A 16,774-nucleotide genomic window follows, 5' to 3' on the forward strand; every position below is an offset into this window, starting at 1 on the left:
TGACTCTGTCCAGGGACTCAGACAGTCCTTTCAAGTTGCACCTCCTCCAACCTCATCTATTGTATTCGTTGTTCAAGATATGGACTCTTATACATCAGCGAGACCAAACGTAGACTGGGCGATCGTTTCGCTGAATACCTTCGCATTGTCCACCTGGATCTACCTGATCTCCACGTCGCCAAACACTTTAATACTTTAATTGCCCTTCCCATTCCCACACTGACCTTTCTGTCCTAGGCCTCCTCCATTGTCAAAGTGAGGCTATACGCAAATTCGAGGAACAGCATCTCATATTTTGCTTGGGCAGCTTACAATCCAGTGGTATGAATGTTGATTTCTCTAACTTCAAGTAACCCCTGCATTCCCTCTCCATCCCTCCCCCACCCAAGTCATACCGGCTATTTTTTTTGGCCATGTCACACTGGCAGTGACAAAATCAATGTTTTCACATCACCTTATAAGTGGTAGACGATAGGCATTTAATCAATCACACAAGCATGTTATTTTTAATGTGTTGGTCATAGACAAATGCAAGATGTACCCAGTGGGCTCTCTGACATCCCCTTGGCCAATGTGCAGTCAACAGAAAATAAAATTGCAGATTTAAGGGTAAGATTGCTTTAACAGAGGGGCACAAGAGAGTGTAGTGCACTCTGTTTCATCTACAGCTCTCCAGACACAGCCCTCCAGCCTCAAGGTTTAGTGATCCATCGCAGAGATGAAGTGCTTCCCCTAAGGGACTTCACCTTCATCGTCCTGATGGCAGTCTACATTCCACCCCAGGCAGGCATTCAGCTAGCACTGAGGAACTATCGGCCATGGTCAACAAAGAACAATGGCATACATCAACAGCATCTCCATCATTGCTGGGGACTTCAACAAGGCTAGCATGCAGAAGACATTTCCACCCTGGTTCCTCTCTTCTCCCCTTCTCATCAGGCAAGGTGTCCAAATGCATACTTCCAGATTCGGGGATAGTTTCTTCCCAGCAGGTATCAGGCAACTGAACCATCCTAATCGTTTGGTCCTACACTCATCCCTGGAACATCTGGATAAGAAATACACCAACATCAGACTCCTATTCAAAGACTGCCTTTAACACCATTATGCCATCCAAGCTCATAACCAAACTCACGGGACTTGGAGTCAGCACTCATCTCTGCAACTGGATCCTCGACTTTCTGATCAACAGACCCCAATCAGTGAGGATGGGGGACAAATCATCCTCTACAATAATCTTCAACACTGGTGCTCCACAAGGATGCATTCTCAGCCCCCTTCTTTACTCCTTGTACACCCATGACTGTGCAGCCATGTACAAATCTAATTAATTTTCAAAATTTGTAGGCGACACCACCATTGTGGGCCGGATATCAAATAATGATGAAACACAGCACAGGAAGGAGATTGAAAACCTCGTGTCCTGGTGTCGAGACAACAACTTTTCAATGTCAGCCAGACATTCCTCAGAGTAAATGTCATCAATAACTTCTCCTGAACCACCCATATTGAAGCAATAGACAATAGACAATAGGTGCAGGAGGAGGCCATTCGGCCCTTCGAGCCAGCACCGCCATTCAATGACCAAGAAAGCACCCCAATGCCTCAACTTCCTTAGAAGGCAAAGGAAGTTTGGCATGTCCCCAACAACTCTCACCAACCTCTACAGATGAGCCGCGGAAAGCATTTTATCCGGATGCATCACAGTTAGGTTTGGGAACAGCTCCATCCAAGACCACAAGAAATTGTAGCAAATTGTGGATGCAGCCCAGACCATCACACAAATCAACCTCGACTCCATTTAAACCTTACGCTGCTTCAGCAAGGCCAGAAGCATAATCAAGGATGAATCTTACTCTGGCCACCACGTCAGGCAAAAGGCACCAAAGTGTGAAAACGCACACCTCCAGATTGAGGGACTGTTTCTTCCCAGCTGTTATCAGATGACTGGACCATCCAACCACAACTAGATAACAGTCCTGAACTATTATCTACCTCATTGGTGACCCTCGGACTATCTTTGATTGGACTTTACTGGCTCTATCTTGTCCTAAATGTTATTCCCATCGTGTATCTGTACACTGTGAATGGTTCGATTGTAATCATGTATTGTCTTTCCACTTGCCTGAGTAGAGAGAGATTTAGAGATACAGCGCGGAAACAGGCCCACCGAGTCCGCGCCACCCAGCGATCCCCACACATTAACACTATCATACACACACTAGGGACAATTTTTTACATTTACCCAGTCAATTAACCTACAAACCTGTACGTCTTTGGAGTGCGGGAGGAAACCGAAGATCTCGGAGAAAACCCACGCAGGTCACGGGGAGAACGTACAAACTCCGTACAGACAGCACCCGTAGTCAGGATCGAACCCGGGTCTCCGGCGCTGCATTCGCTGTAAGGCAGAAACTCTACCGCTGCGCCACCGTGCTGCCTCTTCCTCTTTAAATGCCCACAATGATCTAAGTTCAATATCGCTCGAGGGTAGATTCACCATCCCCTGTGAACAGGTCCAACACATGACCAGACCCTCATCGTGTTACCACATTCCGTCGTTAGAGATTTTCCCCATTCGTGGAAACATCTTTAACTTTTACTTCCCCATACTTTTATAGTTAATTTGATCTTCACGCTATTGTTTAAATGTAACAAATTCTTAATCATGCAAATATTTTCTCCCATTCATACCTGATTAAATATGACAGTGATTTTGAGATATAGATTGCACTATACTAAGCATTAACCATTCAAGAAACTGCCAAAATTAGGAACTCTCAACGGCCTTGGGGAAATTACACCTCTTTGTTTAACTTCGGAAATTAAATCAAAGGGAATTGCGAAGTTTTGCTTTCCAAAGGATAACCTCGGCAGCCTCATAACTCCAGTGTCCCTCTCCCCTGAGTCTGAAGGAAGACTGGTCTCGACCCGAAACGTCACCTATTTCTTTTCCCCAGAGATGCTGCCTGACCCGCTGAGTTTCTCCAGGATTTAGTGTCTCTTTTCCAAACTATAAAAGCTCGTTCCCAGAATTTATCTCTGGTATTTCGTAATCTGGGAGAGAGCTGTGAACATTAAATACTTATGCCAGCGATTATATACGACTTTGTATGCGAGTCTTTTTTTTTAACATAATCTGATGTAACACACACCATTGGATAGGCGAAATTCGTTTGTTTACGTTGACGCCCACGCCCGTGTACACGTATTTCATGTTGTATTTCTCCCCGAAACTTTCTTTTCTTCCCTCGTGTCTATAGTTAAGTGCGTGACTTTAAAAGCTCCACAACAACATCAGATGGAGTGAGATCCTGGCTGCTGCTGATGATGTTCGGAATCATTGCAGTTGGAGCGAAAGGTATCTTAGAATTCTTTCTTGTTCATCCTGCTTGGAACTTTCAAGCTTAATTATCGGACCAGCAGTGAGCTGCTGTTTGCCCGGAGTGTTGGCAGCTCCCTCTCCTCAAAGACAAAGTGCTGGAGGAACTCAACAGGCCAGGCAGCAGCTGTGGAGAGAATAGACAGACGACGTTTCGGGTCCGAATCATTTTTTCATACTGTTTTAATGTCCCAGCAGCTGCAGGTTTTTCTTTGTCTTCATTTCACGCAGTATGGTTTTTGAATGCGAACTTTTCCTGCCAATGTTTTGCTGGCATTAGGTTATTTCCCAGCAGCAAAGTTACACCAAAAGGAGCGTTGGTGGAGACGCCACATGAGAGAATGAGATAAACAACAACTACTTATTTCGTTGTAAACCCCCTCCAAATCTCGTGTATAATATCAAATGACATGACTGATGGATACCATTGGGGAGCGTTCTCTTAACCTCTTCACCAGTTCCCATTTATGAAGTAAAATAGGCGATAATGTGCACTACCTTCCATTATTCTGTGTTGTACACATGATTTATATCATAGCATAAGATCTTAGCTGTGTTACTGATATGTTTACTGTAGCTATTCAATATACACCTGTATTATTCAAGGCAGAAATGTAAAAATACTGAACATCAGAGTGATTTTATAGATTCTAACCTAATGCTAAATTGGAAACAGGAAACAAAACTTATAGTCATAGTTATACAGCTTTGAAAGCAGGCCCTTCGGCCCATCTCATCCATGCTGACCAAGACGTCCCATCTATGCGAGTCATATCTGCCCGCATTTGGCCCATATCTCTCTAAACGTATCCTATCCATGTATCTGTCAATATGTCTTTCAAATGTTGTTATAGTATATGCCTCAACTATCTCCTCTGGCAGCTTGTTCCATATACCCACCGTGCTATCTGTGAAAAGGTTGCCCCTCAATTTGCTATTAATTTTTTTCCTGCTCACTTTAAACTGATGTCCGCTGGTTCTGGGTAAAATACAGTGTAATCACCCGATCTATTCTCTTCATGATTTTATACATGTCTATAAGATTACCACCTCAGCCTCCTGCACTCCAAGGAATAAAGCTGCTCAAAAATAAACTCAAAATGCTGGAGTAATTCATTGGGTCACGCAACTTGTCTGGGAGCATGGAAAGGTGATGATTTGGGTCATGATCTTTCTTCAACTTGCTCAGGTTTTTCAAGTTGCCTGCCCAATCTCTGCTCAACCTCTCCCTATAGCCCAGGATCTCGAGTCCTGACAACATCCTTGTAAATCTTCTTGAAAACTTTTCAGCTTAACAACATCCTTCCAAGAGCAGGATGACCAAAACTGACAAAATACTCCAAATCAACTGAACATAGTAGTCCAAATTCCAAATCATTAAATATAAATACAAATTACATCATATAAATTACAAACAGCAAAGGGCCCACCATTGATAGTTTAATAAATATAGGCAACTTCTCGATCCAGTCAATCAATTTTTTAAAAACGTTCATAATTAATCTATTCTTTGCCCCTTTGAGTATAAGAATAAAATATCATTAGTCAGCTATATTTCATAATATTTCATAATATTTCATCATGGGGATGATTTCATAATACAAACAAATCAAGCAAGTAGGATCCTTATTATTTATCGTTCTGGCATTTGATCTATCTGTGGCTTAAAGTTAGGGGTGGCACAGGGGCGGCACGGTGGCACAGCAGTAGAGTTGCTGCCTTACTGCGCTTGCAGCGCCGGAGACTCGGCTTCGATCCCGACTACGGGTGCTGTCTGTACGGAGTTTGTATGTTCTCCCCGTGACCGTGTGGGTTTTTCTGAGATCATCGGTTTCCTCCCACATTTCAAAGACGTACAGGTATGTAGGTTAATTGGATTGGTATAATTGTAAATTGACCCTGGTGTGTGCAGGATAGTGTTAACGTGCGGGGATCGCTGTTCGGCGTGGACTCGGTGGGCCAAAGGACCTGTTTCCGTGCTGTATCTCTAAACTAAACTAAACTAAAAAAGTATACTAAAAACTCAATTTGCTCGAATGTAAGCAAGCAGTAAATCAGAAAAATTGGTCGAGGCATGAGTCCTTGTTCCTAATTTTGCACATGCTGTGGGGTCCGAGTTTCTTAATCAGCTGGGCAAGTGAGCTAAAAAATGGCCAATGGAGTATTATTTTGTAGATAATAGTGAGGTGTTGCATTTTGGGAAACCAAACCAGGGATAGGTCGTCAGAGTAAATGGGAGGACACAGGGAAGTGTTGTAGAGCAGAGGCATTGAGGAGTACAGGTACACAGTTCCCTGAAAGTGGCATCATATGCAGATAGGGTGGTAAAAAGGGTTTTGGTACATTGGCCTTCATCAGTCAGAGTACTGAGTACAGAAGCTGGCACATTATATTACAGTTGTATGAGACATTGGTGAAACTGCTTTTGGAGGATTGTGATGTGTTGATCATCGTGCAAGGATGTCATAAAACTGGAAATAGTGCAGAGAAGATTTGTGAGGATGTTGCCATGTCTCAAGGTCTGATCTGCAGGAAGAGATTGGGCAAGCTAAGACTTTATTTCCTGAAGTATAGGAGGCGAAGGGGTGATCTTATTGAGGTGGATAAAATCAAGGGGGGATTAAATAGGGTAACTGCACAGTCCTTTACCCAGGGCTGGGGAATCAAAAACTAGAGGACGTAGGTTTAAGGTGAGAGGAAAGATCTAATGGGAGGAACCTGAGAGGAAACTTTTTCACTTAGAACGTGGTGTAAAAAAAGTACAATAACAGAATAACTGAAAGAGGTAGAGTGAAGAGCAAGAGTATTTGGCAGCAACTCTAGGAACTTCAGCAACTCCAATCAGAGGAAGAGGTGATTTGTTCAAAAGTCTGATTGCAGTGGGGAAGAAACTGTTCTTAAGAATGGGCATCTGTGATATACAGTGCCCTCCATAATGTTTGGGACAAAGACCCATCATTTATTTATTTGCCTCTGTACCCCACAATTTGAGATTTGTAATAGAAAAAATCACATGTGGTTAAAGTGCACATTGTCAGATTTTAATAAAGGCCATTTTTATACATTTTAGACAAGACAATAGACAATAGGTGCAGGAGTAGGCTATTTGGCCCTTTGAGCCAGCATCGCCATTTAATGTGATCATGGCTGATCATCTACTATCAGTAGGTTCCTACCCTTTCCCCATACCTCCTGACTCTGCTATCCTTAAGAGCTCTATCTAACTCTCTCTTGAAAGCATCCAGAGAATTGGCCTCCACTGCCTTCTGAGGCAGAGAATTCCACAGATTTACAACTCTCTGAGTGAAAACGTTTTTCCTCATCTCCGTTCTAAATGGCCTACCCCTTATTCTTAAACTGTGGCCCCTGGTTCTGGACTCCCCCAACATTGGGAACATATTTCCTGCCTCTAACATGTTCAATCCCTTAATAATCTTATATGTTTCAATAAGATCCCCTCTCATCCTTCTAAATTCCAGTGTATACAAGCCCAGTCGCTCCAGTCTTTCAACATACGACAATCCCGCCATTCCGGGAATTGACCTAGTGAACCGACGCTGCACTCCCTCAATAGCAAGAATATCCTTCCTCAAATTTGGAGACCAAAACTGCACACAGTACACTATACACTGCACACATTTTGGTTTCACCATGTAAAAATTACAGCAGTGTTTATACATGGTCCCCCCATTTCAGGGCACCATAATGTTTGGGACACAGCAATGTCATGTAAATGAAAATATTCATGTTTAGTATTTTGTTGCATATCCTTTGGATGCAATGACTGCTTGAAGTCTGTGATTCATGGACATCACCAGTTGCTGGGTGTCTTCTCTGGTGATGCTCTGCCAGGCCTGTATTGCAGCCATCTTTAGCTTATGTTTGTTTTGGGAGCTAGTACCCTTCAGTTTTCTCTTCAGCATATAAAAGGCATGCTCAATTGGGTTCAGATTGGGTGATTGACTTGGCCACTCAAGAATTGACCATTTTTTAGCTTTGAAAAACTCCTTTGTTGCTTTAGCCGTATGTTTGGGATCATTGTCTTGCTGTAGAATGAACCGCCGGCCAATGAGTTTTGAGGCATTTGTTTGAACTTGAGCAGATAGGATGCATCTATACATTTCAGAATTCATTATGCTACTACCATCAGCAGTTGTATCATCAATGACGATAAGTGAGCCAGTACCTTCAGCAGCCATACATGCCCAGGCCATAACACCCCCACCACCGTGTTTCACAGATGAGGTGGTATGCTTTGGATCTTGAGCAGTTCCTTCTCTCCTCCATATTTTGCTCTTGCCATCACTCTGATATCAGTTAATCTTCATCTCATTTGTCCACAAGACTTTTTTTCCAGAACTGTGGTTGGTCTTTTAAGTACTTTTTGGCAAACTGCAACCTGGCCATCCTATTTTTGCGGCTAACCAGTGGTTTGCATCTTGCACTGTAGCCTCTGTATTTATGCTAATGAAGTCTTCTGCAGACAGTGGTCACTGACAAACCCACACCTGACTCATGAAGAGTGTTTCTGATCTGTCAAACATGTGTTTGGGGATTTTTCTTTCTTCTTGAGAGAATTCTTCTGTCATCAGCTGTGGAGGTCTTCCTTGGCCTGCTAGTCCCTTTGCAATTAGTAAACTCGCCAGTGCTCTCTTTCTTCTTAATGATGTCCCAAACAGTTGAATTTGGTAAGACGAAGGTTTGGCTAATGTCTCTAACAGTTTTATTCTTGTTTCTCAGACTCATAATGGCTTCTTTGACTTTCATAGGCACAACTTTGGTTCTCATGTTGATAAACAGCAATAAAAGTTTCCAAAGGTGATGGAAAGACTGGAGGAAAGACGAGGTGCAGAGAGCTCTCTTATACCTGCATTAAGGAGGCATTTAAAAACACCTTAGCAATTACAAACATCTGTGAAGCCATGTGTGACCCAAACATTATGGTGGCCTGAAATGGGGGTGACTATGTATAAACACAGCTGTAGTTTCTACATGGTGAAACCAAAATACATAAAAATACCCTTCAATAAAATCTGACAATGTGCACTTTAACCACATGTTATCTTTTTCTTTTACAAATCTCAAATTGTGGAGTACAGAGGCATATAAGTAAATGATGGGTCTTTGTGCCAAACATTATAGGGGGCACTGTAGAATATAAAGGATATAGAACTTAGGACGAAGACTATTGATAACTTTAAAATTGAAATAATTAGATTTTGATTTCCAAATGCATAAGTGGTGTTTCTGGACGTTAAATGTCTGTTACTCTTTGTAGCCTGCCAGCTCTTATTGCCCTCAACAAAACTTCTGGCAATAGCATCAACCTCTTGTGAACTGATCCACAAACCAGCATATAGTCCACTAAGAACATTTTCTGTAACTCCTCTCTTTGGCAAAAAGGATGAAGGCTGTGATAAAGACCACCCAAGTAACAACCAGGTACAGTTTTGCTTTTAGTATTTCCCCGGATCATATAGATTTAATCTTTAATTTATTCTTCCTTTACTTTTAAGCATTACAACTTAATTATTTAAGCTATTGATATTTGTATCAACTTTGAAATGAGTCAACTTTCAAATGGTCAACGAGTCATGTGTTGTTTAATCATCCTTTGTCCTGCTATATACTAAAACTCTCGTTTCTTTGTTTGTTCCTGAACTACGGCCAAAACGGTACACGATAGCATGACAATTTTAGGCCCACGTTACTCACCATCGTCCCTTTGATGCTAATGGAAGAAGTTGCATTGAAATAGATGTTATATTTTTGAAGTTATTCACATTTTAATGGTTAAATCTATCTCCTAGGGAGGGAGGGGGGAGGGAGGGAGGGGAGGGGAGGGGAGTGGAGGGAGGGGGAGGAGGGAGGGAAGGGGAGTATAAGGGGGGGTTGAGGGGGATGGAGGGGGGAGGAGGAGGGGGAGAGAGAGGGGGAGGGGAGGGAGGGGAGGGGATGGGGGGATAGTTGGGGAAGGGATGGGGAGGGGGGAGAGGGGAGGGGAGGAGGAGAGGGTGCTGCACCAATGCAGGAGAGGTTTGGGCCCAATGGGTCCACTTGGTCTAGTATCTTTTTATTTCCTTTGCTTCAACTATTTTTTATCACCCCTTGTTAAATCTTGACATTTTGTCTACTTTAATCAATGACATCACATTGTTTTATTCCTTCATCACAAGAAAAACTCTTTTAAAATAATAGCATGTCCTTTTTTCAGGCAATTCTTTTATTACCGTCGACCATTTGCATAAAAAAAGTTTCTACCACACCTCCTCCAGGTTCTGTCAGCCACAAACTCCTTTACATTAATCTTCTCGCTTTCATTTAATTTTGTTTCACCTGCACATCATACCTCATCTACTTACCTCTGCATATTTTCTCAATCTATTCATTTACTTTCACCCTCTCCTTCTGCAGGACAAAGCACATATAACACCAATGATAGGAGGCAGACAGGTAGAGAAAACTCCAACTTCATCAGCCTTAAATAAGCAGAGTAAGACATGGCCAGGACATAACAGAATGAACGTGATGACTATTGTAATTACGAGGCTGGTGGTGTACCTATGTTTACAAGATTTTTGCAGATAAGGCAAAATGTTCAAGGACTTTCAACTTGCAAATATTAATTCTTTGTTCAAAACACATGGTGGGGATAATTTAGTAACTACAGAAAAATCAGTTTAATCTCTGTCTGGTATAATCAATAACCAGAGACAGAATTCACAGTCACAAGAGCAACATGGTTTAATTAGAAAAAGCCAACATGAATTCCATCCATGGACCATCAGGTTTGCCAGTCAAATAGAAATGAAATCCAGGAATCAAATTTAACTTCTTCTTCCACTTACCTGCCTTGCCATTTGTCTGCACAAAGACCAAAATGGCGGCGCTGCCCTAGCAGCTGCGGCTCACCTGCGGTCCATTTGTCTTTGTGTTTTTGTTGTTTTTTTTGTCTTAATTGTAGTTGTGATGTGGTGTTTTTGTGTTTGTGTACTATGTGTGTGTGTGGGGGGGAGGGGGGGAACTGTAACATTGTAAATATGTGTCCCTTCCGAACGGAGACCCGACCTTTGTTTTCTGGGCTGTGTCTCCGTTCCTGCTGCGGCCTACCATCGGCCCAACTCCTGGAGCTGTGGGCCTCCAGGGCTCTGGTTCGCAGAGCCCGCGGATCGGACTTACCATCACCGGAGCCGGCCGTCTTCGGAGGCTGCGGGTGCGGCTGCGACTCGCCTTAGGCTCGGGCCGCGTGGATGCCGACATCGGGAGCTCCGGCAGCGGCAGTGTGTTCACCCGCCCCGGATCGCGGGGCTTGGGTCGCGGACATTTCACCGTCCGGCGCGGCCTAAGATATGCCGCGGGATATTTCTCTGCTGGGCGGGGGCTTCAATGTCGGGAGCCACGACCGCCCCGACGTGCAACAACAGCGGCAGCGACAGCGTGTTCGCCCGCCCCGGATCGGACTTATCATCGGCGGAGCCGGCCGTCTTCGGAGGCTGCGGGAGCGGCTGCGACGCGCCTTAGGCTTGGCCCGCTGTGGACCGTCCGGCGCGGCCTGCAACCACAACAACCTGACTGCGGGCGAGGACAGCAGGAGAAGGGAAAGACATTGTGGCCTTCCATCACAGTGAGGAGAGGACTGGAGGAGACTCACTGTGATGGATGTTTCTTTGATGGATGTTTCTTTTTTTGTGTGTTTTTGGGGTTGGGTAATTTGAGTGCCTATTTAATGCTTTTATTGTTGGACTGTGTTTTTGGGGGTTTTGGGGTTGTGTAATTTGAATGCCTATTTAATGCTTTTATTGTTGGACTGTGTTTTGGGGGTTTTTTGGGGTTGTGTAATTTTAATGCTTATTTAATGCTTTTATTGTTGGACTGTGGGTGACTGAATTTCGTCCAATATTGGATGACAAATAAAGCTATCTTGAATCTTGAATCTTGAATCTTGAATCTTAATTTGAATTAATATTGGCGTTAATTTGTATTTCAATATACTTTAACAGGGTAATCATCACAATGGAATGAAGATAACGTATCAACAGTCAAATAAGTCCAACAGAAAAAAACGTGATCGAGTACGATGTCCAAAATGTGGAAGTATACATATCGAGACAATTACTTGTAAGTCTGTGTTTAGTCACTTGGACAATTAGGGCAACCATATCATTAGTACCTATATAAGAAATGTCACCACTCACTCAACTTAACAGTGTACAGGATCTTGTAAAAATGAGAGTCATTTTATATAGATCAATTGAGTGCCCAAGGATGCGTCCCTGTTCCCAGCAGCAGGTTACTGCAAAACCAGGTCATCGACCTATGACTTGTTCCAGGCAATTAGAGAAAACTAATCTTTGAGAAAACTAAAATCAAGATGCATAATGGTCAATATTTAATAAAAATGTAATGGCATCTGAATGATGTAAGACTAATTGTGCAGGAAGGAACTGCAGATGTTGGTTCACATCGAAGATAGATATAAAATGCTGGAGTAATTCAGCAGGACTGACAACATCTCTGGAGGGAAGGAATGGGTGACTTTTCAAGTATTTAGTAAAGATGAGGGAGTGGGGGCCTGGAAAACAGAAGAAGGTCTCTACCCGAAACGTCACCCGTTCCTTCTCTCCAGAGATGCTGCCTGCCCCACTCTATCTTTGATATCTTGTACGTCAATTCCATAACTAATGACATGGAAAATAATATACAGATATTGCATATTTACAATGGCTACAACTTGTTTGCCAATTTATCCCAGAGTACCATTAGATTTGTGAATATGGCACCTGTCTTTGCAGTGATTTTCAACTGTTGCTGCATTTTCAAATTAATTACTGATTAAACTCATCACGGAAAGTTAAGTTTAGTAAATTCCTAATTCCTTATGACTCCCTATCATTCTTCCTTCAGTGAGCCATTAAAAGCGTTGATTATCATTTCTTAAGATTGGGATTGATATTGGAGATTTTTGATTCAAATGCTTTTTTAAATTTCAGTTTCTTTCTTTCCTCTCTGATTTCTTTCTTTCTTATCCTTTTATTTTAAATATTTTTGTTATAGAATCCTATACAGTGTGGAAACAGAACCTTTGCCCCAACTTTCCCACACCGACCAACATGTCCCATCAACATGAGTCCCACCTGCCTGCGTTTGGCTCATATCCCTCTAAATCTGTCCTCTCCATGTTGTGATAGTATCTGCCTCAATTACCTTTTCTGGCAGCTTGTTCCATACACCCACCACCCTTTGTGTGAAAAAGTTACCCCTCAGGTTCCTATTAAATCTTCAACCCCTCACCTTAAACCTATGTCCTCTGGTTCTCGATTCCCCAACTCTGGGCAAGAGACTCTGTGCGTCTACCCGATCTATTTCTCTCATGATTTTGTACACTTCTATAAGAACACCCCTCAACCTCCTGCGTTCTGAGGAATAGAGTCCTCGCCTGCTCAAACTTTCCCTTTCGCTCAGGCCCTCCTTGTAACATCCTCGTAAATCTTCTATGCACTCTCCCCAGCTTGACAACATCTTTCCTATAACATGGTGCCCAGAACTGAATACAATATGTGGCTTCACCAATGTCTTATACAACTACAACATGACCTCCCAACTTCTATACTCCATGTACTCCATCTACAGTCCATGTACATTGCTGGCAATGCCAGTATTATTCCTCACCCCTTATTGTCCATGAGAAGATGGAGATAAATTATTCTTGAGCTCAGCAAATTTGTGGTTTTACCTCGTTGCTTTTATGTAGAAAGCTCTAGAATGCTGAATCAGCAACAACAATGAAATGGTGTGATTTGGAGGAACTAGAAATGGTGGTATTTCATGTGTCTTCTGCCATGGGTGTCAGAGATGAAAGTTCTGCCCTTATCCTGGGTGTCAGAGACATTCGTTGAAGAAGTCTTTGGTAGTTGCTGCAGTGCACAGATGCGACACACTGTTGTCATGGTGCAATAATTGTAGAGGAAGCGAATGTTTATGTTTGCTGTTCAAGTGAGTTAATTTTTCCTGGATGAATTGGGGTCCATCAGTGTTCACTGATGTAGGATAATCCATCACATTTCTAACATGCTGTGTAGATGGTGCAAAGGCTATAGGAAATCTAAAGATCTGTTCAGCGGGTTTGTTTCTGCAGCCACAGGATGTTCCAAATAAGTTTCCATTCAGTCATGAGCCTCGGGGACATTCATGATGAAGAGGCTCTGAATTAAAATTGTCATGAAGAGGTACATAAAATAAACAAAATGTGTACTGGAATGTGGGGAATCTGCATTCTCATCACATCCAGTTAAGAACGGCAGTGGACAATTGTTTAGCCAACTGGAACAAGAGTCTCCATGAACATCCACATTCTGAATGATAGCAGAACCAAACATGTGAGTGCTGGAGACAAACTAAAAGTATTCACAGTCATTTTCATCCAGTCGTGCCAGAAAGATGATCTATCTCCACCATCACCTGACTTCAATTCAGCTCTAAATTGAATTGCACATTCTGTGTAAAGTCAAGGCATGACTGAGGGCACTGAATGCAACAGGACCAGTACCCATTAACCCCATCATCAACCCCATGATCCATCACGCTCAGTTCCAAGTAATTGTGAATCTAAGGTAGACATAAAATGCTGGAGTAACTAAGCTGGTCAGGCAGCATCTCAGGAGGGAAGGAATGGGTGAAGTTTCGGGTCGAGACCCTTCTTTGGACTGATTGTAAATCTACATTTTTGCCTCATCATCAAATACCCACCCAGATCTTGTTTTAAATTATTAAGGTAATCTGCTTCCACCACATTTTCAGATCCTGTAACTCTTTAAGTGTTACACTTGAATAGATGGGCATAAGGTCATAAGTGTTTCGGAGTAGAATTAGGCCATTTGGCCCATCAAGTCTACTCCGTCATTCCATCGTGACTGGTCTATCGCTCCTTCCTAACCCCTTTCTCCTGACTTCTCCCCATAACCTCTGACACCTGTACTAATCAAGAATCTATCTGTCTCTGCCTTAGGAATATCCACTGAAGGCCTCCACAGCCTTCTGTGGCAAAGAATTCCACAGATTCACCACCCTCTGACTAAAGACATTTCTCCTCATCTCCTTCCTAAAAGGACATCCTTCAATTCTGAGGCTGTGACCTCTAGTCCTAGACTCTCCCACTAGTGGAAACATCCTCTCCACATCCACTCTATCCAAGCCTTTCACTATTCTGTATGTTTCAATGAGGTTCCCCCCTCATTCTTCTAAACTCCAGCGAGTACAGGCCCAATGTCGACAAGCGCTCATCATAGGTTAACCTACTCATTAATGGCCTCTTTCTGCACCAGATGTTTCCATGATTCTGTGACCTATTAGCAGTTTTGAATCCACACGACTGAATTTCCTCTCCTAATAACTCAGCTCCACCTCTTTTCCCTGTGTTGTTTGCTGAAATCTACATATATTGGCCGAGGAATGAGATTGGTTTAAAACAGTGAAGCCCGTTTTTGTTGTTCAGAGAAGACCTTGGACACTTTATGATTTGAATGCATTCATGTGAGTTTCTGGTTTTCAATTCCATGTAGAAAATTCAATGGTCCACATGATTTCATACATATAAAATATTAACTGATCTTTTCCAGATGCTGCACCATTTGTACAATGCAGTATATGTCAACACTTCTTTTTGATGTTAAATTCAAAAAAAACTCTTGCAAACAGCTACAAAGAAGTAGAGTTGTGGCATACAGCTGATAAAAGTGACTGTCAGGTGAATCTACCAGCACCCAAAGAAGTAAGGGTCACACATTTTTATTTTGTTATTTATTCATTTAAATGGCATTTCTCGTGAATTGTTTTTATGCATGTGTTCAGCTTGATTTTAAGTATACTGATGCCTATTAATCTCGATGCCAAGCCAAAAATGGAAACGTGAGTAATTTTGCATTCCAAGTAGGTTAATAGATCTTGGTGACATTTGAGGGAGGGCCCAGGGAGGATTAAATCTCAAAAATTCTCACCACAAACCTCTTACAATTTTGATTATCAAGGTCTGAATCCATCAGGCCCAATGCAATACATAATGTAAAGCAGGTAATTCAACCCAACTTTAAAGAGGAACCAGATCCACTTCCAATTCCTTGCTTGCAGCCTTGTCTGTTACAGTACAGCACATTGAGATTTTGTGCCTCCACCTTGCATGCAGTCATTGCTCATATCATCCTATGGGCAAATATTCACATTTCTAACATGCTGTGTAGATAGTGCAAAGGCTATATTTTAAATATTTTTCCTCTACTTCCCACTAAGTCTACTATAAATTTAAATCTATCCTCCATTGTTATTGACTATTTTGCAAAGTGAGCTAGATCCTTCCCCTCAATTCTACTTTTTATCTTTATAGTTACAGTTTAGTTAATTAAATTGCAACTCAATTAAATCTCCCTTCACATTTCCAGGATAAGTAATCCAAACCCATTCAATCTTCTACTATGGCCAAAATCTTCTATTGCTGGCAACATTCCTGCAAATCTGGAGACACAAGGGATGCAGAAGCTGTAAACTGGAGCAACAAATAATCTGTGAGGGGGACTCAGCAAAGCCTGTGGATGCTCAATGTGTCTGGTCGCCATCCTAGGTGTTCCTGCTTAGCAACTTCCAGCAGGCATCTGCACATTTACCCTTCCCTTCCCTCACCTAGATCCATCTGCCTCCTTATTTTCTTTCGCTTTTGTCTGTCGCCATCCATCGTCTTCCTTCCTCAGGCAACTGAGAGATTGGCAAGAGTGCAGTCCTGATCTCCCATCTACCCCATTGGAGACCTTTGAAATATTTTTAATCTGACTTCATTGGACTTCAATGTTATATCTTTGCACTGAATGTTGTACCCTTTATCTTTTATTGATGCACAGTGGACAGATTGATTGTATTCATGTATAGACTTTGCCTGAATGGCACACAAACAAATGCTTTCCACTGCAATAATATACTAAACTAAACTAAAAAGTAGTTTGAGGACAAATGGGTTGAGGACAAATGTCTCATTCAACAGAAGAATATTTGTAAGTCTTTAGCCCAGAGGGTAATGAGGTTAATTCACAGAGTTAATTCAAACCAGATAGATGCAGAGAGTCATACAGCACAGAAACACGCCCTTCAGCCCAATTCGTCAATGCTGTCCCAGATGCAGGTCACATTTGCCAATATTTGCCCCATATCCCTCAAACCTTTCCTATTCATATCCTGTTTAAGTGTATGTCCAAATTCTATCTATGCCCTTAGTTCATCCTCATTACCTGACAGGCCCGGAGCATTGAATTAAATGGAAATTAAACGAACTGTCTTTTCTCACACCCTGTTATGCTCCTGCCTATTCTATGTACAGAACATTCCGTCATTGCCTCCTACATCGACTTCCAG

The 16,774-nt window shown here is 42.3% G+C and overlaps 1 pseudogene; it reads left to right on the forward strand.

Moving 5' to 3' along the window:
- The first annotated feature begins 8,048 nt into the window (after positions 1 to 8,048).
- Positions 8,049 to 16,774, forward strand: part of LOC144592265 (ATP-dependent clpX-like chaperone, mitochondrial) — a 32,205-nt pseudogene continuing 23,479 nt past the window's right edge.

Source organism: Rhinoraja longicauda, chromosome 3, assembly GCF_053455715.1.
Source record: "Rhinoraja longicauda isolate Sanriku21f chromosome 3, sRhiLon1.1, whole genome shotgun sequence".
NCBI classification, from domain to species: Eukaryota; Metazoa; Chordata; class Chondrichthyes; order Rajiformes; family Arhynchobatidae; genus Rhinoraja; species Rhinoraja longicauda.